The sequence below is a fragment of the Cuculus canorus genome, chromosome 7 (assembly GCF_017976375.1).
Source record: "Cuculus canorus isolate bCucCan1 chromosome 7, bCucCan1.pri, whole genome shotgun sequence".
NCBI classification, from domain to species: Eukaryota; Metazoa; Chordata; class Aves; order Cuculiformes; family Cuculidae; genus Cuculus; species Cuculus canorus.
The window spans coordinates 6,690,134-6,697,674 of NC_071407.1; the positions used below are offsets into that span (position 1 = coordinate 6,690,134).

At 42.3% G+C, this 7,541-nt stretch overlaps 1 long non-coding RNA gene across 4 annotated transcripts in view; it reads right to left on the bottom strand.

Annotated features, from left to right (window-relative positions):
• The window catches only part of LOC128852758 (uncharacterized), a 53,212-nt gene extending 46,280 nt beyond the window's left edge, over positions 1–6,932 (bottom strand). For all 4 annotated transcript variants that reach the window (XR_008450808.1, XR_008450809.1, XR_008450810.1 and 1 more), the window contains exons 1-5: positions 6,853–6,932; positions 5,238–5,334; positions 3,264–5,082; positions 2,551–2,594; positions 34–192 (exon numbers count right to left, since the gene is read on the bottom strand). This is a non-coding gene — a long non-coding RNA (uncharacterized LOC128852758). The remainder of the gene's footprint in view (positions 1–33; positions 193–2,550; positions 2,595–3,263; positions 5,083–5,237; positions 5,335–6,852) is intronic.
• Positions 6,933–7,541: the final 609 nt, after the last annotated feature.

Below are 7,541 nucleotides of genomic sequence, written 5' to 3' on the forward strand. Positions count from 1 at the left end.
GCATTAGCTGTCACAGTACATAGCAGACATTACCTTACAAATGCTGTCATTTGGTAACAGTCATCTCCCGGAAGGATCTGAGTTTCCCTGGTTTAGATGAGGAGAGCCAATAGGAAGGGACAGGTGAGACTGAAGCAGTCTTAATCTTTCCTTGTCTATTCATCGGATTGACATATTTCATCCAGCTGGAATCTAAGAGGCAGAAAGAGGACTGTACAGATCAGTCACTGATTTAAGACCTTTCACAAAAAAGAGATGACTTTAAGCAAGTGCTTGCATCATGGAATCGCGGGGAAGCAGAGCATGTGATTGAAGGGAGATATGAGAAAGATAAGGTTTCTGGAGAAAACTATTGTTTTTTCATTGTTTGCATGTTCTGATTGTTTGGGGAAAGTACATTGAAAACTGTTTGCCCAGATTGCTAGCCAGAAAATAGCTGTAGAAGAAACTGATTTTCAACTTTTTGCTTCTTCACCTCCCCCAAATTTTCTGCTCTGTTTTTATGGATTAGACAGACAGAGTACGAACCCAATCGTCTTTGTGGGCCATGAAGAGGTAAGGAGCAGATTATGAGCAGCAGTAAGAGTAATAATCTAGACGTACTGATGTGGAAGTCCCATCGCAAACCACAGGTTAGGGTACCTCAGCTCACTGTGATAGCTGAGGTTCAAGCACTTAGAGAAAGGGCTTTCAAACTCTTATTTTGAAAGTTTGCTGCATGTGTGAATATGTGAGCTAACCTTTTTTTCAGTCATCTCTCAACATCCCTTTGGAAACAGACCACACAGGACTGCAAACAATTGGTTTGAAAATCTAAGCAAATAGAGTCAGCCAGCAAGGTAAGCACAAGATTTTCTCCCTGACTGGCCTTGGAGGTGTCCTCTCCAGAGGCTCTTGGCCTCTCTGTGCAAATGCTTATCCCTGAGCTGCTGGGCTCAAATTCCATTTTGTGTTGCTTATGATGAGATAGCCTTAAGAAGCCATTCATGGGTGTTTCTGAAACCATCTGCCAGAAGGTTTTGGTACAACTAACCCTGCTCTATGGGTGGCAAGGAAAACACTGAGAGACCTCTTTCAGTTGTCCAGTTCTCACTATAGTTTTGTATTTGAGACCAATGAAGGCTGAGTGAGTTTAAGCTGTCCCTGAAAACATTTCCTACCTTGTGTCTCCCCTTCTCTTGAGTCAGAACAGATACTTGTTCACAGAATCATAGAACTGCAGAATCATAGAATCATTTAGATTGAAAGAGACACTTAAGATCATAGGCAGATTATTTCAAAGCTTGACAAATTTTTCAGTGAAGAAATTTTCCCTATGATCCAATCTAAACATCCCACGGTGCAGCTTGATGCCATTTCCTCTCATCCTGTTGCTTGTTACTTGGGAAAAAAAGACCAATACCCACCTCGCTACAACCTCCTTTCAGGTCAATACATGGGGCACCACATTGGGAACACTATTTGTCAAAAAAATAATTCAGGAAACATATATTCCTGCCAATATAGCAGAGACACAGATCAGGGGCAGACAGTCTTTCCTCTGCAGATGGAGCCCTGGTCTTTAGGACACAACTTGAGATCCACATTAAGGCCCTTGGCCTTGACAGTCCCCTTCCTGTGTTATCAGTGTCTTCACAGATCAGCCTATTCTGTGTGGCAAAATTTGAATGTTTCATCGAATATTCCTGGGGAAAATGTCATTCTGCGTCCTCTGTCCTGAACTTGGCCAATCATTCACACACAACAGCCCCAGTTTCAAAGCAGGATCTTACACACGACTTAGCCACTAGAGACAGGGTGTTTTTTTTTATTTTGAGTTTATTTTGGCCACAGCTTATGTGTGCTTTTGTGTCTTGGCCAGTCCATTTCATCAAATATCTGAAGAATCTGATCCATCCCTCGTTGAATGTTGGCAGAGCTCCCACTGGCACCATGAAAACAGGATCAAGCATTTAATCTTTTACACAAAGCATGAATGCATTTTTTTCAGCTCCTAAACTGCAAATACCACCCAGGTCACTGTATTTTTCTGCTGTGCATTGTTTAATATTTGCCCAGTTCTAGGTCTGCTATAGCTTGTATTTACATCCTTTTAAAACAGGAGGAAAAAAAGAAAGGGGATGAAAGAAGCAGAGAGGAGATGGAGGTGCAGCTTTCATGGCTTTTATAATTATGAGAAAAATCATGAGTTCATCGTAATGCTAATAATAATTTCTGTAGAAATTAAGACCAAAGAGGATGCAGAGAAAACTCTGGGCTTTTTTTTTTTTGCAAAGAAATTTGGAGGCCAGCATAAGAAATGTTATGGAAAAGAAAGCAGGACAATATAGTGCTAAAGGGAAAAATAGGCCGGATCATATCCAGAGCAAATTAGCGCAAGTTCAATTGACTTCAGTGAAGTCATTACATTTTCTTTAGGTTTTGGCCCATCTACTAATTGCGCAACTTATGAATAGCAATGGGATTTGAGCATATTATGTTCAAATGATGTTGTTTACACAACTTTTGGCTGGATTTTGAAAGATAATAACAATTTGAATTCACACCTACCTTATCCAAACTGCTGGCAATTTAGCATACATACTAAATTCTGCCTGGAAAGAGAAAAAAAGGAGATTAAAAGATTTACATCTTTTTAAAAGTCTCTTGGAATGGTGTATAGCAAATACAACTTAAAAGGAAATAGGAATTGAGGTAGGACTGTGAACTCAGCTATAAATCTGGAGTAAAAAATTTTTTCAGTAAAATTATTTAGATTTTCAGCTTAAAGCCTTTCTCTGGGCTTTCCAATACATTAAAAACAAAAGCAGTTTGGTTTGGTTTGTTTTTTTTTTTAAGATCAGCAGCTGTGAAAACTTGGGAAATCGAGACTGATAGCAAATAGATGAAAAAAAGCTGATTTTTCATTTTAAAAGTAGTATATTTTAATATAGCTGGTGTTCAAATTACTCATCAAATAGTATTTTATTTCCTATGCTGAATTTTCTTCTGAATTTTTAGTTTCTCTAATCAAGCACAAATTGACATTTCCTGGCAAAGGATAGAAACCTTCACAGCCTATAAGCAACCCAACCCAGCTGCCTGGGAGCGATATCTGCTCTACAGCATATGCGCCCAGCCTGTATCAGCTACAGTGTTTTCACATCTATGGCTGTGAGTCAGGAAGGAATACTCAAGGAAGAAGAATTTGCCAATTCAGTAACTTCAAAGTTGTATGAGGAGACCGCAAAGAGCAGTAAAGTCAAAGATGAGAAAATACTTACCAGGTGGCTATGACCGCCAGCGCTCCAAGAGTGCCCAGCTACGCCGCGTGCTGTACCGCAACTCCATATCATACCACACTGGAGCAGGAGCTTGATTCCCTTTGACAGTCAACTTACAGGCTTTCATTCCTGTCCTCTATGAAATGGGCTTTCCTATCTTTATCCCACTTTGCATCATGGCTCTGATTTTCAGCTAACTGTCCACAGTTCTTGCTCGCAGGGCTGGCATTGTTGCATAAGGGCTGTTATAAGGTCTGTGTGTTGTTATCACATATGAAACACTCCACAATGTCTCAGCACTATGAATGTTCCTGACTGGAAAACTGAATCTGTGCAATACTTATCCAGCTACAGTAGACTTATTTCATCCACCAGAGAGATATGTGAGCCCAGGTATCCCAGGCAGATCTGTGAGTCTCTGAGGAGTGATGAGAACTCGTGTCAAATGCCACTGAGTATCTCTGTGCAATTGTTGCTACATTCTGTAAAGTCCCAGGAACAAGACGCCAGCTCAGTGTCTCCTCCCACGACACTGCCATCCAACTCACCTCTTCAGAGGACCTTTTCCAATAACCCTGTAGAAGCTATTGTACCAAGATATCTTCCTGGCATAAAGGAAAAATGAAGTCGCTTCCTGGAAACCTTTCTTCTTCTCTCTTTCACTCTACATCGTGGATAGGTCAGGATTCTTCTGAGGCTTTTGAAATACCAGATGCTGAGCCTTTAACCAAGCACCTGGATCTTTCCAAAATAAAAGCAGATCTTGGACATCTCTTCTGCCTCTTCAAGTGTAGTCTTTATGAGTGCTTTTTCAGGGCTTTTTTTGCATTCAGACAGAAGGGAGCTCCCCTGGGCAGGCTATGGATGCACAGTGAAACTCAGGGCATCTTCGTGCATTGTCTGGTCACCACTGTCAGCACTGTGTTAACTCATTTATGAAAATAAAGTAAGAGAAAATACCACCCAGGCCTAAAGCATAGCTGTAACCGTTATTTATAGGGCACCTAAGATCAGTACTTGCCCTTTTTATGTGTAAATTGACAGCATCATGGTCAGATTTTGTGAGGATACCAGTATTTCCTTAGAATAAAAGTAGCAGGGAGAGTTAAAGAGGCCTGCAGTGTGTGCTTTGAAAAAGGGAAAGCACAGCTTTGTTTTCATATTAGCTGCTATAATAATGAACCCCAACTCAGAAAGCACCCTCCACCCTTGTTTAGACAAAAAGAGAGAAGACCCAGCTTGTGTAGGATTTGTACCTGTTCAGCTGTAAAGACAGCAAGCTGGGTAGCACTCAGTCCGCTCAAGAAAGATCAAGAGCAAGAATCCCTGTTCTCCTCATGAAATATCACAGGGACATGGATCATTATGGTGACCCCAGCATTCCTTCCAAAGAACAAAGGCACCAGAAGCATGTGGCTAACCTTGGCAGTACAGCAGGGTTTGCTTGTTTGTTTGTTTGTCTTTCTTTCTTTTTTTCGTTCCTTGTTTGTTCTATGCAGGCTGTTACCAAAGGCTTGGACTTAGTGCTGAGATCCAATGTCCTCAGGGCATTTTTTTTTACTGGAAAGGGAAGTTTATGTGTATTTGGGGAAAACATGTTTTGATTTAGTTTGCTTGTTGTCTGTCCTTCAGGGTCTGGTTTTTCCAAGTGTTAGAAAAATAAAACACTGGGCTTCAAAGGGTCCTACAACTGCACCAAACATGATCCAGATGCCAGAGAGAAGAAAATATCCACTGTATGAAGCGTTCAGCTTCAGCGGCAGCCTCAGCAGCTTTCCCCATAGCTCACCTGGTCCTCTGCAGCAGATGATTAAAATGCCTGTGGGAAATGATTTGCTGACAAGATAACAGCGCTTTTTGCTCCCAAGATATGCTTGACAACACAGCTGACAACTGTGCTCAGGCTGTTCCTGGCATTAAAAACAGGTAGCAGGAACCTTTAATCAGAAAGGGACACAGTAGAGTAATGCTTACCTGGAGCAGAAAGCAGCCACAAGGGTGCATTGTGAACCATTGCCCTGGGAGCTGCCTGGCACACTTCTGAGAGCTCTGATGTTCCTCTGCACCATGACTGAAGAGAGGCAAGTGGGAGTTAATGGTTTTACCACCTTTACACACAGCCACAAGCAGCACGAGACAAGCAGAGTGCTTGGGAACGAGGGAGATCATGCCACCTCCCTGAACCAGGCTGCTCAGCAACTAATCGTGCACTCTTCATCTGAAAACATCCTAGGGTTGTTTTATCTCACCCCGACTTCTGAAAGTCTGGAGTCTTGATACCACATTCCTTAGTCGTTTTACAGAGATGGATGAAAAGCGAAGTTCACTGTGTACTACTTTCCCCGCCTGGCTGTGCAGCTCTCCAGCTGCAAGCTCAGCAACACTAAGTCTTCAAGCATGGCAAAGCACTGTGCTGCAGCTGTGCCCAGCAGCATAGGAAAGCACTTCCACTAACTTTTCCTGTCAGTCTCAGCACTTACACTGCTGTTGCTCCACTCCCCAGGAGAGCAGAGCTCCCACTCAACCTAGAAAAGCCACCTGCTTCCCTCTCAGCAAGTTGTCCATCCTCTGTTATGCATCTTCCTTATAGACAAGGTTTGGTCCCCCAGCCCTTGCTCACCCAGGCCAGTTTGCATTGTTAGAATAATGAGCTCCATTTCAGGAGGATCTTCCCTCCAGATGGGTCCAAATAATTTCACAAGCTGTTACTTAATTAAAGAAGCCAAACTCAGCAGGGAAACCTCTCCTTAACACTGTGCAACAAATCCCTTTTGGATGTTGGAAAGCAGATGTTCTACTACCAGCCCAGCACGAGAAAAGAGAGCTATCGGTAAGGAAACTCAGACTGCGGAGGAAATATCTCTGTGTAACATAAGTACCAAGTCAGATCATTTACTATTTCATCAAACAAGAAGCACTGTGAAAGGGAGGTTGGTTCTTTTCCACCATTTCTACCAGGAAAAGCTTGCTCCAGACCCTCACTGAGCTCCTGGAGATGAGTGTCCAGGTTCTTGCTTCCATGTGTTTGTAGCCACATGAGATCTACCTCGTGCCCCAAAGTGGTATATCTCTTGTGAAGTGCTTCTGAGACAGTCTATAGGAAATAAGTTAAATTTAGTTACTAAAAGGACTTTTCTTGGGTTTTTTTCAATTTTTTTTGTAGTCCTTATGGTTTGTGTTTCCCCCCAGAGCTTAAAGCCTGGTTCTTAAATGTCGCTAGACCTCAAGATGCTAATGGGGGTCAAAACTCCTAAATCTTCCTTAAGATTTTTTGGGCTGAAGTGCTGGAAGAAAAAAGGTATCGGCAGAAGCAAAAAATAGGTGAAGGTATAAAATATTCTCACTCCATTGGCTTTGGTCACGGCATGTGAGTTTTATACAAACACAGGATATGCCCTTAGATTTTCTTGTGATTACTTCTTCGATTTTGCTGGTGATGAATAAGGCCTTTGCTTATCAAACACTGCGCTCTTACATAATATAATCACAGAGATGAACCCTGCCTGGATGCATGCCCACATTCAGGAAAGCCATGGGATCAACCAGATGGGAAAACCATAGGACAGCAAAGGCCAAAATGCCTACTTACCACTCACGTGGCCATTTCTCCCGCCGCTCCCTGTAGCACAGCCACACAAGAAATGATGGTCAAGAAGACTGGATTAATGTCCCTCGTAAAACATCAAATGCCATGAGGACAGTGAAAGTAGAGCAGAGCATAGAGATTAGCTACCCAACTAACACCGAGGATGCTCTCACCCAGACTGTCTCTGCCCTATAAACCTAGCGTGGAGGCAGGTCAGGAAGAATGACAGGATTTAGCTGGCCATCAGCATCCAGCTGTGAAGATAATCATGGAGTTTTTACCTGTGTCATGGTGTCAAGGACAAGTGGAGCTTGCTGCAATTTCCCTGTTTAAGAGGAGGTACAACACTAACAGTTCTGGACTGAAACAAGGCTCCTTTCGTGCCGGGATGGGGCTCTACCAATTATGCTTGTATCTGATTGTGCTTTACTTGGCGTTTTCTGGGCACACTTAAAAAGCTGTGACTAAATAGGTAACTTCAGTGTGGAAATTTCCATTTTAAACTAGTGTACTTCCAAAAAAAGCAAAAAAACTTTGGAAAATAGACAGCTGCCCAAAGGCTATCTTATTTGCATAATGAGTGCACCCCATCAAACAGAAAAATTAAAGCCCTTTGAGTTCAGATTTAACATTAGCTACATTCTTGAAAACTGCCCCAGGGTGCAGAAATATGCATAAGTGTTTCTACTTTG